Genomic DNA, 21,490 nt, shown 5'->3' on the forward strand with positions numbered 1-21,490 from the left:
ATCGTTAGACCACGGTTGGACAGAAATGCATTTAGCCATGTTTTTACGCCCCCTCTGATGTCTGTATAGTCCATTGAATAAGCAAGCACTTGATTGCAGTCTTGTTAGCGGCTTAGCTAAACTCCAATACTTAGAGGTTAATTTGGCCGTCAACGTGTCTTTGTTGTAAGGTGTTCAGCCAGTGATGTTATGATTGTTAAATGGACTAACCAGATCTATATATGTCATTGCTCGCATTAAAAGGGGCGAGCTTAAACAGATTATAACATGCTATGGTATGATCATATTAAATACCTGCATACAAGCACTGCACTGCAAACCAAGACATAAAACATTGTCCATTGTTTTCTTCAAAACGGCTTCATTTTGTTGGTTTTGTTTTACCTGACTTGAACTAAACATTCGTTAACCAGAACAGCCATGAATATGAAATAACAAGGCATTTTGTTAGTATTTAATATCACGTTGGTGAAAGAATTGTTATTGTTTACCATCGTTCATATGATATTGCCTTTCAATATCTTTCTCCTAATAACCCGTACACTTACAAAATTATAAAATTGAAATCGAAATGATAACGTTTGAGACAGCCACAATAAGAGCACTCTTTTAATATTTATAATGTTTAATGTTCACAAATACCTGAAGAAATTGATATATTATGCAATACACTTCGAACATGTTACAATAATCTACCTCAATATGTTCCTATGGTCGACGTAACCGTTGGAAAAGCTCAAACAGCTGTAGCATTGTCTCCAAACCTTTTACATTATATTGGGTGATACAGATAATCTTACTGATTTTCCCATTAACAGTTGTAACGAAATATATACACACCCTAAGCTAAGCTATAGGAAGGCCGTAGTGCTGCTTATTCAAATAGCGGTATAAACATATATGGAAATACAAATTTTCTAGGTAAGTTCCTCAGTGTCTCCGTTTCGATCATCGTCAAAAACTATTTTTTGTATAAAAAAAATATGGCTTTTTCGCACTGCATACCACCCTCCAGCGTGTTAAACATAATTTACGTCTCACGTATTTTTGTTTCCTAGTCTTTCTTGTCTAAAACTTGCATATGCATGTTGTCTAAATGACTTAAATTTCTATTAGTAAACGACACACAGCTACATATGTAGCAACGAAAACTGCACAAACGATGAACTTTTCCGTATAATCAATTTTGAATGAAAATTTCAACAGTACATCTGTATTTCGGCGAAAGAAATCAGAACCTAACGTTGAAATGGATCTATCTATCGATCCTTGACAGACGGACAATATACAAGGGAAGCCACAACGATAAAGAAAATCTACATTCATATGCATATTAAGACAAAGTGAACCATCACCACTAGGTACATCAAAGTAGGATATAATTATCCCACAGGGCTGCCCCCCCCCCCCCCCCCCCCCTATTTGGGAATGACAGAAAAAATATCATCTCGGCAAAGACTCTAGACATGTTAGAATCTTCTCCCGAGATTATCTTTTCTCCCACCTCAAATATTTGTGAAAAGTTCATGCAATGAAACGTCGATTTCATAATTTCCAGCAAATCGCTATTCGTGACGTGACGTCATAGCATTATTGTCGTTACGTCAAACTATTGTTATGACAGGGGAGTCCCCCTATCTGAATCTAGGTTAATACAGAAATATAAATTAATTGCACATTAAAAACCTTATTTATTTACCTATTTAATAGTTGTTGTTCAACTAAAATACCATTCACACCACTGATGAAGCATACAATTTATATCAACTTGTGAATAGCTTGCTATTGTGGCCCGGAATACAGTCAACGAGTAAATAGGCGTCTTTTCATATATAAATGAAGACACAAATGAAAACCCATGGAATATATTTTATCAGACATGTTTCTACATAATAAATCTTCTACATGTAAAGCCAAAGTGCATATTGTAAATAACCACGGAACATGGGTTTATTTTTATTGATTTTTCTACTTGTCTGCCTGATTGTTTATCACTTTGTCTCTATACTCCAAATGACCAGACAGACAAACATTTTTACGACATTGAGTGCAAGTAAATATTGCAGGTTTATAGATAACTGGACATTTTGGATATTGTCAGCTTATCAGTTCGTGGTCAATTGACCAGAGTTCACGAACGGATCAAGTGAATATTCATTGAATTTATTAGTATGTAGTCTTCATTAATTCTGGTATGAAGACCAGTAACCCGGCTTCAAGGCAGTAGCATGTCGTGACTGAATACATGTACAGGTCAAGGTCATTCTTATTATTTAAAGATTTATTTACAACAGACATGGTTCCGATAATGCAGACCAATAAGAAGCACATATTAGATACCTTTTTAACAGTTGTTATTGCCAGTGTTTGTTTCTTATTGAAAATAAGCATTGTTAGTTTGAAATGTTTCACACTGAAAAATCTAGCATTCTTCAGAAGTCTGTTATCAGGAAGTCCCCTTTCAACCAAAATACGTATATTTTTTAGCAGCGGACATTTAAAAGAAATTATTGTTTTTTTATACTAATTGTTGAAAATTATTGCAAATAGTCCCGAAAACGTGCTTCCCCTTAAAAACTCTCCAACTTTAACATTTCGACTTCATGCATGGTCTCCCTGAGTCGACGTCATTCTTTATTCTGATTCCTAAATGATTGTATTACCATGCACGCATATGTGCCATGGGATTATTCACTGAACAACATTTTAAACATGCGATAGACATCTTATTATTTAACGTTTTTACATTGGAGTAGAATTTGCGCCTTCGACATGATTGATAGTTGCGGAGCATGTGTCATTTTCCCGATAAAATTTACAATTTAAAACATTAATTAATGTGCATGGTCAGAAATATTTCCACAAAGAATGTTTTGATCTATTAGTTTTTCTATTTTAATAAATTGTCAGTGTGGAAGGATTTCAGACGACAGGATTAATCAAGAGCGTCCTTTCTGTAGACGTTTCGTCACTGTCATTGAGATTAAAGTGATGTATTGGAGTTTCAATGTAGCAAATTATGTAATATTTAATCTATTATCTGTCTTCAAATCGTCAATATTACATGTACCTCGGAATTAAAATATAGATTTCTGGTGGTGATATGCAATTCACTGGATTACAAACATATTCCATGACGTTCTGTAGTATAAAATTGTAAGTAACAAAATGGAATTTTATTGCTTTAGAGTGCTTCTGGCATTCTTGTGATAGAGATATTTATGAATTATGATAGACTGGCACCATTTTGAAATGCTATATCTTTGTTGTATCACCATGACCACATGTATGTGGTGACGTCATTTTCAGACTAAATTACACGAAACATGAGCAGAGATACATTATGTACATCATCGACAGTTGCCCTTCAGTTGTCCTGTCACCTTTGGTCACTTTCTGGACACATTTAAGCAGTGTGGGTACACTTTTCACATACGTTCATGGGTGCATACAAAAAGGGTAAGAAAAATCATAAAATTTTATTATTATTTTAAATAACCTCTTACCTCGTGTGGAAAATTCTGTTACAGATCAACAGATATATATTCAGCGTGTCGAAAACGTTTCACTTCTAATACATTTAAAAAAAAATAGTATATAGAGGATATTCAATGGTGTCTTCAGTAATACCAAATATATTTAACGAGTGTGGCTGATATTTTGATATTTTTCACTCGTGCTGCGAACTCGTGAAAAATATCAAAATATTAGCCACACGAGTGAAATATATTTGGTATTACTGAACACACCATTAAATTTTCTATTTATTGCATTTTTTAAACATAAAACATGAAAATATGTAATGCATTAAAAAAGGGCGGGAATCAGAAGCGTAATAATTAGCGCCACATTCTAATGACGTCACGCTTGACAACAAGGCTGCGCGCCATTTTGAATGGGATACTCAACGCAATTCCGACGTTTTCTGCTATTTTTTGGTATGATTGCTTATAAAAATGTTATTAATTGTGTATTTATGTAAATACTTAAGTGTGTGTACTAAACATTTACCATAACAACCACTTATTCTATCGTCGCTTCATTTGAATCTGAACAAAAAAACCCGTTGCTTTTGAATGCAGCGAATAGAAGATACCGTTATGATTGGTCAACACAAAAAGTGATATTTTCACAGTGTGAAAATATCACTTTTGATATTTGTCACAGTGTGAAAGATACCAGTTTTATCAAGTTGATAGAATCCGATATTTCACTGGCAAAAATGTAATAAATATAATCATAAAAGTTACTGGTATGAGAGAGTCAATAGTTAGTAAATCAATTAAACAAGCATGCAGGTGATGCTGAAGGTTGTCACGTCACTGTATAAATAGTGTTGCGCTACCTAACCATACATGTTTAACGATAGTTATCATCCAAATGTTTACTTCCGCTTTGTTGCTTAGGAAATGCAATTTGCTGAGCTCATTCCTGTCTTTGTCATACCATTTTTTCTATATCATGTGCAATCTATCATGTTGATATTTGTTATGAATGCAAGCTATTGACACGTTTATCGGAATCATCTTATATCAACTGCTTTTTCCGTATCTGATTTGATCCAATTATGGAATTGACGTCGGCATTGACAGGTGTAACGTCAGCATCTATTGTCAACATGCATCGATATTAATAGATATTAACATATACAAAGACGTGTGTAGCTGCATGTGCAAGGTGAAACTAAGACCAGACTTATATTTTCAAGACGCGAAAAGGTTAATAGAGAAAGCGCAACAGACATTTTGAGAACTAATAAGATAAAACATTGTACATACAGGAATCGCCAGATCACATTGGTTGTGAGTTGTAAGAGACACATGTGATTTTTTTCTGAATTGTTCTATTAAATAAATCTTCAAATGTGTTAAAATAAAGCACCCGCGTTCCGAAAGGAGGCTGACATTATATAAATTCGACCTCTTACCTTTATTCTACTTGATTTAATATCATATAGTCTTCGTGATATTCTACCATACAATGTCCATGTTAGTTACTATCAACCAAGTTAAAGTCTCGCGAGATTTTTAATTTGCATCTATTTTCGAGGAGAAACGATTGAGGGTTTTAGAATGCACACGTGCATAATCAAAAAGACGCTTTTTCTGTTGCAATTTCAAATCTTCACATATTTAACCTTTTAAGACATCAACGATACATCATCTGTATGATGTATTGATTTTTTTCACATTTTAATAGAATTGTCAATCATACTAAAAATGCTTGGCATTAGATGTTTCCTCAAATAAAGAGTTTCGCATGAAATTGTAGTGCTTTAAAGGCTATAAAACACACCGCACGCTATACATCACTGATGTTCATATTGGTAATTGCGTTCAATCAAGCTTCCACGAACCACCCCCTTAATATCTATGTTATGTAATGAAAGATATCCCACGTTTGAATGTCTGTTTTTAGTAATATAGAGCCTTAACTTATATCAAAGTGTTTATCAAACTGTAACAGGCTTTTATTGACAAAAATGAATAAGAGAATTGTTTGTGAAAAAAATATATAAAGCAGTCATGGGGCAATGTTTTTTCACTCAACATTGAAAACCATTTTCAAAGACTTCACATTTATCCTGAATGGAAAACGGATTTTCTTTACATCTTTCCTATACTTGTGTTAAAAAACGGCTGGCACTACTAAGCCGACCGCTTTGTTATTGGCTCAGTAGTGTCCGCTATGTACATATGATCATATATATAATAAATATATTGACCAAAAATTCAAATCAAATTAATATGAATGACAACTAACGAAAAATGCGATTAAAAAGAATTATTTCAAACCACAGAATGTCTCGAATGCAGCCATGTTTGACGGTCACACTTAAACTCCGCTATCGCTCGTTGTGTGTGGACTAGAATCAATACTGTCTATTCTCGGCGGATGTCACTACTGGGACCATCACTAGTTGGCAAGGGTTACGTCCAATGTCACCGGAAGTAACAACATCACCTGACTTCCGCCCTTTGTCATGCAGTCGTGACGACAAGCACTGATAACTTGTGCGCCGGGATGAGCGACTATGATAATATTTGAAAGCATGGCATCAGAGCGATTTCATAAAATTGTATCATTTAAATATATCGAAGACAACTGTCATGCGGTTACGCACTGATTGTATGTTCATTTTCTTTTGCTTGTAAATTTGCGTTTCCTCTCTTTCCCTGCTATCTTTTCATGTATTCTTTGATTCCTAATATCGAAGTTTCTTTTTTTCTACAATCGACAATTACTCTCAATATCAAGTTTCCTCATTGCCAATTGGATTAGTTACGATATAATAAATTATAATGCTATGTTGACAAAAACACATAACTCGCTTTCGATTTGATATCAGTAAGATAAGCAAAGTCTAGCCTCGTAAATAAAGCCACCCGTGTCCCAGCATATAACTCCACTTGTATACGGCAGGTCAACTCGGATATTTTAAAATAGAAAACATTTCTGTCGCTAAAACGCTATTGACTGTATCGTTGAATGAACGGAATGGGGATGGTTAGCGTAACGGAGATAAGTGATGGCTAAATGAACGAGTTTAAGTAATAGCTTACTTAGTGAGGACTAGTGATAAGTGGACTACGGGGATTAGCGATGGTAAAACTAACAATGATTTGTATTTTGATTTGAAAACGTTATGGCTGAATTAATGTTGATAAGTGATAGTTGGATCGAAGATGATTAGTGGTGACAGAATTAACAAGAATTAGTGGTGTTTGAATTAAAGATGATAAGTGGTGACTAGATAGGCGGTAGTAGTGACATAACAACAGGCTACAGAAGGCAAGAGGAGTATACTACCGACTCCGAATCATTTAGGGAGCACAAGCTATTGGTAGAAAGACAAAGATGCATATGTTCCAGTCGCTTGTTAGACCTGTGTTACTGTATGGCTGTGAAATTAACAAAAGCAGAAGGGGGAAATTAAACACTTTCCAATACCAATGACTAAGAAGGATATTGAGAGTAATATGGCAGCAAAGAACACCAAATGCTGAAATGAAAGAGCTAACATGACATTAGCTGTGAAATAAGGAGAAGAAAGTGGAACTGAATTGGTCTCATCTTGAGGAGAGGAGGAGTAAATAAATGAGTGTACAACAGCTTTGGGCGGGCACCAGAGGGGAAAAGAGCAAGAGGGAGACCGGAACAATCTGACGAAGAACGGTTGACAAAGAACGCAACCATATAGGATGGATTAGTAGGAACACCGCAAAAACAGCAGCGCAATGCAGGTTCGGTTGAAGAAAAAAGAGTGAAGGCCTTATGCGCCTACTGGCGCGGAGAGACTTAAGGTAAGGTAAAGTGGTGACTGGATAAATAAGATTAGGATATATATTATAGCTGGATACACAAATTGTGATTTGTGATTGCACTTTTGAAAACGCAATTGCGCTATTCCAACATGATGTGAACACCGAGATCTTTTGATCTGAGCTGTTTTAACAAACACACAACGCTAAAAACATAAAAACACAAAACAATAAAACAAAATCGCCAAAATTGACAGTGAGGATCGTTAGTGCGCCCATGAAAACACGAACGCTGGTCCATTGCCAAACAACAAATCTAATCAAGTATTGTAATGTTAGATGCTTTCCAGAAATGTTTAATCTTGAAACAATAATGATGCTTGTATTTCAAGACGTTATCACAAAAGGGTATCATTATGACTATTTTCTTTTCTTAAAATTAATGAATGTAAAAAGAACGCTCGTTCGTCTTTATTCAATCAATATCTTGTATTAGTTTATCTGACAATCTCATGAGACACTTAAATACCATAATCAGAGCCATTACGGCTCAGAATCGAACAATGTCGACTCAAAGCTGAGGCGTTCTTTCCAATCTTGGTTAACAAAACCTGTTCTTTTTTAATTAACGATGCGTGTGTTTTTCTGTTGGTTACATTCGGAATTTAACTTGTATGTGTCGTATTTAAAGGGAGATTTGAAAGTTAATCGAAGCCTTTTCTCATCCAATTTATTACATTTTCAACTAAGCCCACATTTCACTCTAATCAAAGCAGTATCAACACTGCAGTATCACACCTTTCCCCACTACAGAGTCTGTAAATTAGAGGATACAAAAATACAATATGATGCATATAATTATATAGGGGCTAGGGAAAGAGTAACATTGATGGTATAAGGAATGTTTCATGAGAATCGATATCACGAAATATTTTAATGGCGTGTACAACAAGGCCTTGTAAACCCATAACATCAAGCTGGATGCGGTTTAAGCATGTCTTTACTAAGCATTTTCAATCTCTAAGCCAACAAATATAGATATGTGTATGTATATATAAATGCCATATCATCCAAAGAGAATATTTCATGTGCGCTGACCGTTTGAGTATCTGATAGAACCTTAATGGATCATTAACGGTAATGTTATAATGGCCTTACTACAATCGAGACAGCCCATCAGTACGATAGGATCATATAGAGAAACACAGCAGTTATTGAAGGCTCATTAACAAAATAAAGTCATACAGGGACACTAGGCAGTCTTGACGGCCAATCAACACAATAGGATCCCCACAAAACGACACGGCAGTCTTGACGGCCTATCAACACAGTAAGATAAGCAAATACGACACGGTAGTCTGTTGTCAGCCAATCAGCACAGTATGATCAACAAAACACGACACGATAGTCCTTTCAGCCAATCAACACAGTAAGATCACTAAAGACGACACGGTAGTCTTGAGGGTCAGTCATCACAGTAAGATCACCGAAAACGACACGGTAGTCTTAACGGTCAATCAACACAGTAAGCTCACCAAAAACGACATGGTATTCTTGTCAGCCGACCAACACAGTAAGATTACCAAAAAACGACATGGTATTCTTGTCAGCCAACCAACACAGTAAGGTCACCGAAAGCGACACGGTAGTCTTAACGGTCAACCAGCACAGTAAGATCACCAAAATCGACATGGTATTCTTGTCAGCCAACCAACACAGTAAGATTACAAAAAACGACACGGTAGACTTGACGGCCAATCAACACAGTAAAATCACCAAAAACGACATGGTATTCTTGTCAGCCAACCAACACAGGAAGATTACAAAAAACGACACGGTAAACTTGACGGCCAATCAACACAGTAAAATCACCAAAAACGACATGGTATTCTTGTCAGCTAAACAACACAGTAAGATTACAAAAAACGACACGGTAGACTTGACGGCCAATCAACACCGTAAAATCATCAAAAACGACATGGTATTCTTGTCAGCCAACCAACACAGTAAGGTCACCGAAAGCGACACGGTAGTCTTAACGGTCAACCAGCACAGTAAGATCCCCAAAACCGACATGGTATTCTTGTCAGCCAACCAACACAGTAAGGTCACCGAAAGCGAAACGGTAGTCTTAACGGTCAACCAGCACAGTAAGATCCCCAAAACCGACATGGTATTCTTGTCAGCCAACCAACACAGTAAGGTCACCGAAAGCGACACGGTAGTCTTAACGGTCAACCAGCACAGTAAGATCACCAAAATCGACATGGTATTCTTGTGAGCCAGCCAACACAGTAAGATTACAAAAAACGACACGGTAGCCTTGACGGCCAATCAACACAGTAAGATCAACAAAAACGACATGGTATTCTTGTCAGCCAACCAACACAGTAAGGTCACCGAAAGCGACACGGTAGTCTTAACGGTCAACCAGCACAGTAAGATCCCCAAAACCGACATGGTATTCTTGTCAGCCAACCAACACAGTAAGGTCACCGAAAGCGACACGGTAGTCTTAACGGTCAACCAGCACAGTAAGATCCCCAAAACCGACATGGTATTCTTGTCAGCCAACCAACACAGTAATATTACAAAAAACGACACGGTAAACTTGACGGCCAATCAACACAGTAAAACCATCAAAAACGACATGGTATTCTTGTCAGTCAACCAACACAGTAAGATTACAAAAAACGGCACGGTAGACTTGACGGCCAATCAACACAGAAAGATCACCAAAAACGAAATGGTATTCTTGTCAGCTAACCAACACAGAAAGATTACAAAAAACGACACGGTAGACTTGACGGCCAATCAGCACAGTAAGGTCACCAAAAACGACACGGTAGACTTGTCAGTCAATCAACATAGTAAGATCACCAAAACACGACACGGTGTCTTGACGGCCAACCACCCATCGAAACAAGTCATACATGGGCACACACAGATCTTACGGCAATCCAACACAAGAAGTTAATACAGAGCCACACAGGGCAAACTACTGTCATACCAGACCATGCAGAGATCTTTACGTCAAATCAACATTAAAAGGACATATATGTTCAAGGTCATGCGGTGTTCTTGACGCCAAATCAACACTATAAGGCGATAAACATGTTAAAACAGTTTATTGTTAAACGGCAGGTGTAAACGAAAAGTAAGTCAAATGTAACAGTGGTAGTTAATGCAAAGTGGCTGTAGAATTTAGGTTGGACAGTAAAATTTAGAAACGGGTGCAATATATGACACTGTTATTCCTTATTTCATGTAAGCAGACGACAAAATAAAACCATTGATTCTGTCGGTTAGGAGGGCATTTTTTGCATTTTAAAATTATAAAATGGCATGCAGCATTGACGCAGTTCTTGGTATTGAACATGTAAGCAAATTGTTTCGTTCAGGTCTTAGCTTTTGCGACAGGTTAGGTCATGTAACATGCTTCACAGCAGCTCACCTAGACATCGCTAGCGGACATGTCATTTGATGTACGTTTCGGTCAATAATCGAACTTCATGAACTTGTGTTAATACAGATTATTACCCGTAGTTAATTTACAATACTAATTCATTAGAGGACTGATCAAACAAATGTCCTGGTGACACTTGGGCAGTGTGATGATTGATAGGCGGAAAGCCGTGTTAAAAGCACTATCGCAAACAGGGTTGTTTTTCCGTGGACACGTTTATATGGGCGTGTGTATCTTATATAAAAAATAGATTTCCCTATTTAAACCACAAATGCTATAATAAGTGGTGGACGAAACTGTTGGCGTAATCCTTTGAAATGACTCCGATCAGTTGATGTACTTATCGGTCAACAATCAGCATAATTTGTTTATTTCACCATAGCATCAGTAAGAAGAAAGGCTGTGAAAATACTTCATTAGTGAGTGCATTCAAGGCATTGACTGATTCTATATATCCACAGCCTTTGACGAAATAATGTCAGCTCAAAGACAAATTATTCGAGTTATCTATACAGCCTATTTATGGTTAACTTGCAGCCTATCGGGTTGAGATTTTGAAGAGCATTAAAACGCAATGAGATTGCTCTATTATTTCTCTCATTCCTGTGCATATGATGACAGAACTGTCCAGCGTAAGAAAGAGATGTAAATCGTTTCTACCTTACATCTCATTTCACGAGCGTGACGTCACAATAAGACAACAATGATGTGACGTAACGAAATAGGAAACATTCAGATGCCGTGATGAGTAAATGGCGACGTTTCGTTATGGTTTCTAAGCTAGTTCTGATAACTGGAATGAGAGAAAAACTGTTTCATGCCCTAGGTTGTTGTATAAGAAAAGTCCACCCTCGGGATTTTCAAAATGGTGCATTCCCCAGCAAGACTCGGGGTTTAACCAGTTTGGTGACTCCTTGGATGGAATTTCCCTATCATACATGAAAGGAAAGATTCTTATAGCATTCTAGTCGTATTCCATGTAATAAAACATTAAAAGTAGAGACACATATCACTAATGCGTGAAATAACGGAAATCAGCGGGTAGCCAACTTTATCAACGGAACCCATCATTAAAGTGTTTTTTTTTAATATTTAAGTACATCAACTAAATGAGCCTGACATAGTATTCCCTTGAACAGTTGCTTTTGAAGTCATCAAAGGCCAACACTTTCCCTTGCCTGACCTGATGACGTCACGGTATATCGCCAGCAGTGCGCCAGATCCATTGAAGTGAATGAAATACTTGGTATACGGCCCATGTCGATACTTTATGATTACAACATTTTCCTTTTAATTTAAAAAAAAATCTAAATGTATGAGACGCGTATATAATGTTTAAGTGTAAGGCTATAGTTTTCTATTTAATTTCGCATGATACACCTTTTAATATGAGATACCATGTATTGAACCGCTCCAGGATATCATGGAATTTGCGCTCTTGGCGTGAGATCTTTCATCTCGTCTTTGGAATCGACTTAAATCACTATTAGCAATCAAGTTTGTAGGGTCTTGTTATTCAAACATGATTGCATCATTTTGTGAAATTGATAAAAAAATGTTGAAACTGTAATTATTTTCGATTGGAAGTAACATATTGGAAGTATTGGCAACCTCAAAGCTGTGTACCAAGTCTGATATACGTGGTCGGTATGACAACCATCTAGTGAGACATTAAAATTTGCGTATTTGTGCCATATTTCTTTTTTCTATCTTGTCTTTTCGCTGTCAATAGCGACAGTGATTGAAATTTTAAAAACGTCGTTCCGTCCTTATTGCATTGTGAAATTGAAATATAAAGTGTGTTGTTTCATTACACGGTGTATCGCCGCAAACTAACTAATGACGACATTACGCTACTAAGCCACCATATCAAATGAGACCGACCGACGAAAACAGGATTCACATTGTGTCGTGTAGAGACTAGAAAGAGATCCTGTTCTATCAGCGATGATCCTTTAATGTTCACTAAAGACACAATGTATTTTTTATAAGCCGCACATTTTCACCAGGGTTGGACAGAGTTTAATATTATTGTATCAAAAAACAGACGTACGAAGATCGGGCTACTGTATATACTATTCGGAAGGTTACGGAAGGCGGTAAAATGGTAAACACTGTTTATTTAAAAAAATGGTTTCTTATGGAGACAATGTTCCTTGCTATCCTTAAGTCGGAAAACTATAGCCTTTCATGCTTTTTATGGCACTCAAAAGGTTAAAGGTAATGCTGTGAACATGTATACTGAATGTAAAGGTCACGGCAAGTTCAGACATGAAAACCTTTGATTTTAAAGTAGATCTGTCCTATACCACACGAAGAAACCATGTAATTCTGATAAAATGTAGCATATAGCTTGTCGGGTGGGATTTTGAACATGTCAAAAGCAATGAGATTGATATGTGCCTGTTTTAATGCATTTCAGAAAAAATGCATTTTAGCTGTTAAATAAAAATTGAGAACTCATTATTGTGCTGTATTCATTGATCAATATCTGAGCAGCTTTTTCAGATCTACATTAGATTTTTTTCTGAAAATTCGGTCTCAAACTGAAACAGCGTTCAAATATTCCGACACACTGATACTTTTAAAAACCTGAACATAGTGCAACGTAGCAACATTTTAAAGCAAAAGAGAAGAAAGCAATCATATGCCGCAAAACTCATTGTTCTACTTATGCATTGATAATTAATCTTTTGTAACAACTTCAACTATTTCTACATTATAACAGAATTTATTTCAAACTTCAGTGATTGTAGTATTTTATTGATGCATTATTGATGAAATCGGTTGTGTTTACTTTTTTCTTGTGTTAACAACATTGTACATATATAACATAGGTCGATATTTCTGATATTTTTATTGTGTCATTTTTTAAAAAGTGTTATTGCATACCTTTGCGATAAAACTAATTCGTAAGGTAATTATTCATTAACTTTCAAATTTAAATAACAATACAAGCAGATTTCCGTGAATATTCACATAACCAGGATATAATCACTTTTGGGTCCGAATCGAGTTTTCAGAGAATGAAGCCAAACCTGAAAGAGTGATTAATAAATGGATGCATTTTTGGTTACGAATATTTTATAACAGGCAATTATGATATTATTCAATTTAATATTATATCAGTCATTGACATTGGCTGATATTTTAGTGAATAGAAGTTATGCAGGTATAAGGAGTTTACAGTATTTAAGAAAATGAGACTTATGTTCAGCCACAGAATCATCCTCTAAGCTTATTTCATTAAGACTATGATTGGTCGGTTCCACTACATGTTTGCACGGAGCAATCAAAATGGGACGCTTAGCCGCAGAACTGGGACTGGCTTATGTGACGTGTGTGTTACTGATGACACAGAGTAGTTTAAATAGAGATTCCACAGCAAATAATTGTTATTAACCATGCTTATCTAAATCCAGGTGGTTAAAATTGCATTTTAAAAAGAACACTACGTTTGGTATCTATGTTAAACGTACTTGTAGTGAATCGATTCATTTTAAACTTAGCACAAGGTTCGGCGGTTTTACGTTTATCAACTTGTTTTAAGTCCAATGTGTCCCCAATCTGATGACGTCTTTATCTTAGATTATTGTTTTTGAAGACGTGTTTAAATTGATTTCCTGTGTTTTCAAATGTTATTGTCATGTTTTGTTTTTGCTTTTTTTCTTCCTTTTCATATGAAAGGGGCCTAATAAGATAAGAACAATACGATTCATGATATCATTTCATTGCATATTGGTACCCACAACAATTTGTTATTTAAATTCAAAGCCGTGCGATTTCTGTTTTAGATACATGGAAAGTGACCTAAGAAGGGGTTGACACAAGAGCTACCCTGTTCTCCACGTGAACAGGTAATGCATACAGTATGGCAACCAAATATTGTAAATTTTTAGTTAATCGTTAGCTTTACAACCGCTACTTATGACGGGCTCAAGGTAAATGATAGTTGTTTTATATGATTCTGACACTCATTTTTGTAATTCATTTTAACTTTCACAGACGATATTGTTGTTAAGTTATTGAAAGTTAGGCACGTTTTCAATACTGAAAAAATACCATGAAGCATATCAATAATTTATGAAATATTGTCAGAAATAAGCGGAAGTCATCTTTAATGACACACTTCTGTCACTTGTAGTCACGGCATTAGTGTAGAATAAGAGTGTTCTGTTGTAACGGATCCCACCACTGTCACCAGATGGAGACCCAGAGGAGACTTTTATCTCCTCATAGGATGCTGTCACGATCATGGTGTCGCAGCCACTGGCTCTCATCTGTCGATTTATGTCTTATCTCGGTTTTACGTGTCAGGTGTTTGTCAAGCGAATCTTATAACCAAAGATCTGTCTTTAACGACGGGAAACGTCGAACGATAAAACAAGGTCGACCCTTATCAGTACACAACCAACGTAGGAATCATAAACCACAGTATCACGATATAAGAACATTATCCGAACTCAAAGTTCGGACACAAAAACAACAGGAACTTAGGAGACACCAAAATAAAAGGAAAGACAACATCAGAAAGAAAGAATAAAAACAATAAAAACAGATGAGACATAAAGGTAAAATAAAATAAAACCTTAAGAAAGTTAAGAAATATCAAAACAAAATAATAGAAAACAACAAGAACTGATGAGGAAAAAAAAGAAACAACAAGAACTGATTAAACACCAAAACAACTGTGAAAGGCGACAACAGGAACAAATCAAATAAAGAGCAGAACCATGTACATGTGCTCCTGAAAGAAAAGCCTATTTTCCTAAACCGTACTAACTCATGTGGCGCCCGTAATATCCGAGAAAGTGTATCTGTCACCATCGATCTAAAACACGATAAACAAATATTGGTTTCACTGAAATATCAGAGTGTATGTATAAGCAAGTAAGTTGTTCCTTGTAAACAAGGTCTTTAGAACCCTGAGGTCGAGATTATTGATAGTTGGCTAATGACATGTTGACGAGACGCGTTAACCAAAGTATCTGATTCATTCAAACGAACGACCTTGACCCACTTTACGTGTAAAGTTTTACAGGGTATATGCAGTTTGCCTGTAGTCTGCTAGTGTGAAGAAGTATTAATCCGTCAAAATTGTTCAAAATAGCAGAACGTTATCAACGACAACAGTTAATCGCTAGCCTAAGTAAGCCTTCCTCGTATTATTTTAGAGAAGATGAACTACAAATGTGTTACATCCAGAAAGCTAGAGCGAGACTACACAAATATTCAACATCCAGAAAGTCAGAACGAGGCTACACAAATATTCAACATCCAGACAGTGAGAGCGAGGCTACACATATATACAACATCAAGACAGCGAGAGCGAGGCTCCAAATATACAACATCCTAAAGCGAGAGCGAGGCTACACAAATTGTGTATGAGAATCTCACTGTCTGGGTGTTGTATGTACGGGTTTAGAGGCTACACAAATATATAAAAACCCAGACAGCGACGACAAACTTACCATACAGGGTTTAGAGGCTACACCACTATCGACAGGTGATTAGAGGTTACAGGTGTTACATTCTGTACTTTCGTGGTATAAATGCATATTTCTTATGTCTAGCAGTTCTTTCCGTTAAAACAATACTATGTTTAACCTCAAACTATACATTTAAATCCTGACCTAAAGGGTGTTCTTCCAAAAGGAGACTTAAATTTAACAAGCAAAATATCTATTGCAAGTCCATACAAGTTACTGCACATTGCTCTCCGGACCAAACAACTACATTGCTTTGGCAAGAAGAGAATTGAAAATTCAGAACAATTTCCTTGGTGTCCGTGTGATGTGGACAGCGTTCCTGGCTACATTACGACACAACGTAGCATACAAATCTGTCGTCTGATACGAACATCTATATATGATAACGTGCTGGTCCCCTAGATGTCAATGCCTGGTGACGTTCAATGAAGCAATGTCTGACTTATATATTGCATGCAGGGACCTCAAGAGGGGAGAAACCCATTGAATTAAAGAAAGCCATTTTCTGGACAATTCTTACAGTTCCCTTGATGCACATTACATCCATATGCGCATTTAGAATAACGGCTAGCACGACATGTCTGTTAGACAACAAATGGACCTTTGGGATCTGTCACGGATTCGGTTCAAATGATCGTCTCCTTAAGCCCGTCCCGCCCCTTACCCTCCTTCTGTCTGATTCAGTGTCGGATGCACAATACACGGGATGTTGAAAGAGGAAATAGGTCAATTTCAAAACAAATTATACCGTTACACGCGATGTGTTGGTGGCATTCTTGATACCACTAGAATTGATCAGAACGCACCAATACTACAGCCTCGGCATGTTGTTAATAGTTTGATCGCAGACAACACACCACGATACTCCTTCATAGCAAAGTAAAACGTGTATAAATATTGAAAGTCGCGCACTTTAAAACTGCACCTTGTCTCATAAGATCTCATCAAAAGATGATGCAGAAAGCAAAGATTACTTTAAGTGTAATCCTCACTATAGTTCGCCGTAGTGCTAAACTATTTGGAATTTAGCATGGAATACTCCTGGCCCCGTAGATTTGATCTCAGCTGTTGTCTGGCATCTTACAATATCACATAATGTATAGTGGACGTTAAGTCAGATAATAAGGGACGAGTCTCGAGGGAGACCAGATCGCTCCTTTCAGCTGGATTATGCACGTGCATCGCACGCACGATCTGTCCCACTAAGTGGTTTATATATACATAATGAAACTTATAACACTAATATCTTATCGGTTCGGCTAAGAATTCTTCAGCCACGTCTTTGTGCCCGCCAATAAAAGGAGTCACGCCCCTTTGTCGGGCGAAACAATACCCCAAAGACCAATATTAAGATGCGTTACCTTCTATAAATAATTAAAAGCTTACGTAAAATGGACTATCAGTCTCTTTACAATTTGTTGGAACGGATAAGAAAGTGTTGCCGAGGGGTTAATTAATAATGGTAAAACCTAAGGCTCTGTCTACAGTTTTTACCCAATTTTTATCCATGGGGAGGCATGACCTATCCGCCTTAAATTACTTATTAGTATTTCCATCAAATCCTCTATTATTTTGTCCATATCTTCAACTTTCATTGCCGTTTGGCGTCTTTCAAACTAACATTTTCTTCTTGATTGAATTCTACATATCATCGAATAAGTGATCTTGACATGTGTACACCTTGTTCAACAAGATCGGAGAAAACACGAAAAAGATGGCAGCACAAAAACCCAGATTATTCGTGCAATATCCTCGTTGTTAATTTAGTAACATTACAGCGGCTTCATTTCTATAAGTAAATATTTACATCTCTTCAATCGTCAGCATAGTAAACTCTGACTATAGATTAGCGTATACACAATGAAAATAGGCTCTGCAGATTGATACCTGTTTCAAATATGCCGCCGTTACCGCTACAGCGAGATCACTGCTTGATGACAGCCATTGTTTGGTTCCTTTCAACATCTAGATGCATGGAACATATTCGGGATTCATTATGTCTAATTATACAACAAAGGGTGCTCGCAAATGTCTTATTTCATGGATGCACATTCAAATTTCTTTGAGAGTAAAGTAAATAATGGCGGCTTTCTTTTGCGAGGGTCCCCGCGTCACAACACGAGCAGTGTGTGAAAGCGTGTACATAACGACCGTTATAGATAAATAAAAATTAATCTTTATTTTGACGGCGTATACGGTACATGTAGTATGAACGCAGTAACGGGGACCAAAGAATATGTTCGTTGCCAACTGCGTTCCGAGTTGTATTCCGAACATATGTCAGATTTCATATCAAAATGAATCTTTGGTTTCCCTCTCAGGTCGACAGTCTCCGTGCGTTTCTATTTTCAGTAGAACAAACTGTGTTTGTCTTTTATGGCCAGTGATGTCATAATTGAATTAGTTTTGCACAAAAATAGCAGATTTTGGGGAAACAAGAAAAAAAATTGGTTTTAATACCAAAGATATTTTTTCTTACACAACTTGTATATTCTTGGTTTTCGAATAAATATAATTTGTCATTTATTATTCCTTTTTCTGCCCAAAAAGGACAGTTCTTGAGTATGTCTCAAAATAGACTTTATTCATACCTTCAAATATATTTCAAAATTGATCTTGATGCGTCTACATGTACAAGTAGTGTCATGAAAATACGTCTCGTCGAAAGCAGCCGTTGAATCTTGTGCAGGAAATAGTAATAGAATGAGTGATGCGCTCGCTGATTGATTTACAGGGAAATAAAATTGATTTTCTCGCTCCTTGTTTTGTATTATCTTTTGTTTTCGAACGTTGCTAACAAACTGGTTGTTATAAGTGATGAATGAGGGTTATCCTGTTGTAATAATTAGAGTCTATATTAGTGCGAAGTTACAATATAACAGTATATCGGACGAGGTCTTAGTGACGTTGACACTCCCATAGTGACAGTTTGTGTCAGACGTGAACCAATAGCTTCAGGAAACAAGAATATACGTCTCGAACTCAACTCATATAAGAAAAAAACACATATAGGAAACTCGCACTGGATTGACGTCACATCGGCTATGATTGCGAACATCAGAATTAAAAAATTGGTAATTCTGATCCATATTAATTCAATTTTATATCACACAGATTTTCTGGTTTACTTGAGGTAGGGCATTGTCCATTTACTGTGTGGAAGCTAAGTAAGACGTGATATAAGACGGTTGACTACACGGATAGTTCTAGTTTCAATTTTTAAAATTTGCCTATCAACATGAAAAGACCATTGATATTGTTCTTGGGATGTTGCACGCAAGAGTTTAGATATCACATGTAATGGATTGGTACTCACCGACGGTCAGACATTTAGGTCATGGGCATCAACAGAATTCAAAAGAAAACACTGGAATCCAACGAACTGCGGTGTGATTAATTACAAAAACACCAATACAATCACACAAACAACCTCCGTCATTTCGGATACACGAAAAACATCATCAAATGGCGGTACGACTCTTCTATAAATAATAATAATGATAATGATTATTCGAGGTTCTTATATACCGCTTTTTCACAACATAGTTCGTAGGTCGCCTAAAAGTGGTACACACGTTATTAACCGTGGTTATAGGGTCTTTGCAACCAGCCAATATCTTTCTCAACTCCCCGGGGAGCATACAACCGGTGCTGCCATTACGGTGCTCCCAGCAGCTAGCATTCAGCAATTCTAGCACTGCCCAACCATGTACTCATTTATAGCTGAGTATACTAGAACAAGCGGAGTAAAATATCATGCTCAAAGATACAACACAGGGCCGTAACTTGACTCGAACCCTGTGGTCACAAGCCCAGCGTCCTACCACTAGACTACTGTACCTGTTAAAGGTGTAAAATAGACACAAACACACAGTTTGTTGTTTAGCATCGGAGATGAGGATATCTTAAGTGTCAAGTTCAAATACAGTATATGATGTTACTGTAGTAACCTAGTTTTGAGTCACTATCGAAAAGTATTATTTGAAATACCTGAATCACTATCAACATGTACGTGGGATCTTGTTTACAGAATTTGCGTGCGGAGAGTACGCACTCAACAGGCATGGTATCTGCTTCTCATTTAACACAAACTAAATACCCAGTTTATATTAGCATGTTAATACAGTTTCCTAAGCTAAAATTAAATGACCGATTGATTAAAAGGACGACAATTCAAGGCAGATAACGCCATTCTCCATTAACAAACACGAGACGGTGTGATTCGGCGTGTAATGATATTTACCAATTAGTAAATGCTAATGATGGGCCACCCCAGAAATTACATGCCAAAGAGAATGACGTAACTCTAGAACGCTTATTCTGTATCTTATAGAAGCCACTAGTTTCTAAAGGTCGATATACGATCCTTGCCATAGAAAAGAAGCCTATCACAGCGTGTGCTGTCACTGAGAGACCCATGGTAAGACTCATCACGATCTAACAGGGTCCCCAGTCGGACATTAAAGAGACGTTAAAACAGACAGGTAAATTGCTTTTAACATGGCTTACTTAAGTACCAATGATTTACATCCAAAGCTTAAATCTTAAAATATATGTTATTACTCTGCTCGGTCAAGCCTCTCTAAGCAAACAGACTATGTTTTTCTTCCCTGTTTATCTTTCGAGAAGGAGAAGGTTTCGACAACAAACTTTGTTGTAGATAACGTTCCTTTAACGTACTAGGTAACATTTCAAACCGACTGTGTCGATATGGCGTCAGAATTAGATTAAGATGACATGACGTATTGAATTACAGTCATTGGCCATTTAATCTAGTGCTAAAGGGCACATCACTGTAGTAGTATACTAGCTGTAGGCTCCTTTAGTGCAGTCACTTAACATTGTCTTATTGTATATAAGTGATACCTAATAGGACCATACATCACGCGCTGTCATGTGTTAACGGTAAAGTCGAAATTTCCATGTTTACTTGTTTGATTGTAATATGTACTACCTCTTTGTAAAAACTAAGGGCGTTTGAAGACGGTAAGCTGGGACTGTGGAGCCGATTGAGGGTCATCTTAACAGGACATTTTATTGAAACGTCACAACATAAAGCGTTTTAATATTATATCATATCCGATCACGTTATGGTTACGCCGCTACAGTGTACCTTGTTAAGGAGAATAACAGGATCTGTGACATTGCCAGGCTAACCAGGATTGAATAGGGATACAGCAGCGAGTAAAGGAAACAGAAATATAGACATCCCGCAAAAGGATCAAATTAACTCTCTTCAATATATACTAGACAAGAGTACAGAAGAGAGCTAC

At 36.8% G+C, this 21,490-nt stretch overlaps 1 protein-coding gene across 1 annotated transcript in view; it reads right to left on the reverse strand.

The window, feature by feature from the left end:
- Positions 1-21,490, reverse strand: part of LOC110446861 (soluble guanylate cyclase 88E-like) — a 101,549-nt gene that overhangs the window by 65,910 nt on the left and 14,149 nt on the right. The gene's annotated exons all lie outside the window — the stretch shown is intronic.

Source organism: Mizuhopecten yessoensis, unplaced genomic scaffold (assembly GCF_002113885.1).
Source record: "Mizuhopecten yessoensis strain PY_sf001 unplaced genomic scaffold, ASM211388v2 scaffold3023, whole genome shotgun sequence".
Lineage (NCBI taxonomy): Eukaryota > Metazoa > Mollusca > Bivalvia > Pectinida > Pectinidae > Mizuhopecten > Mizuhopecten yessoensis.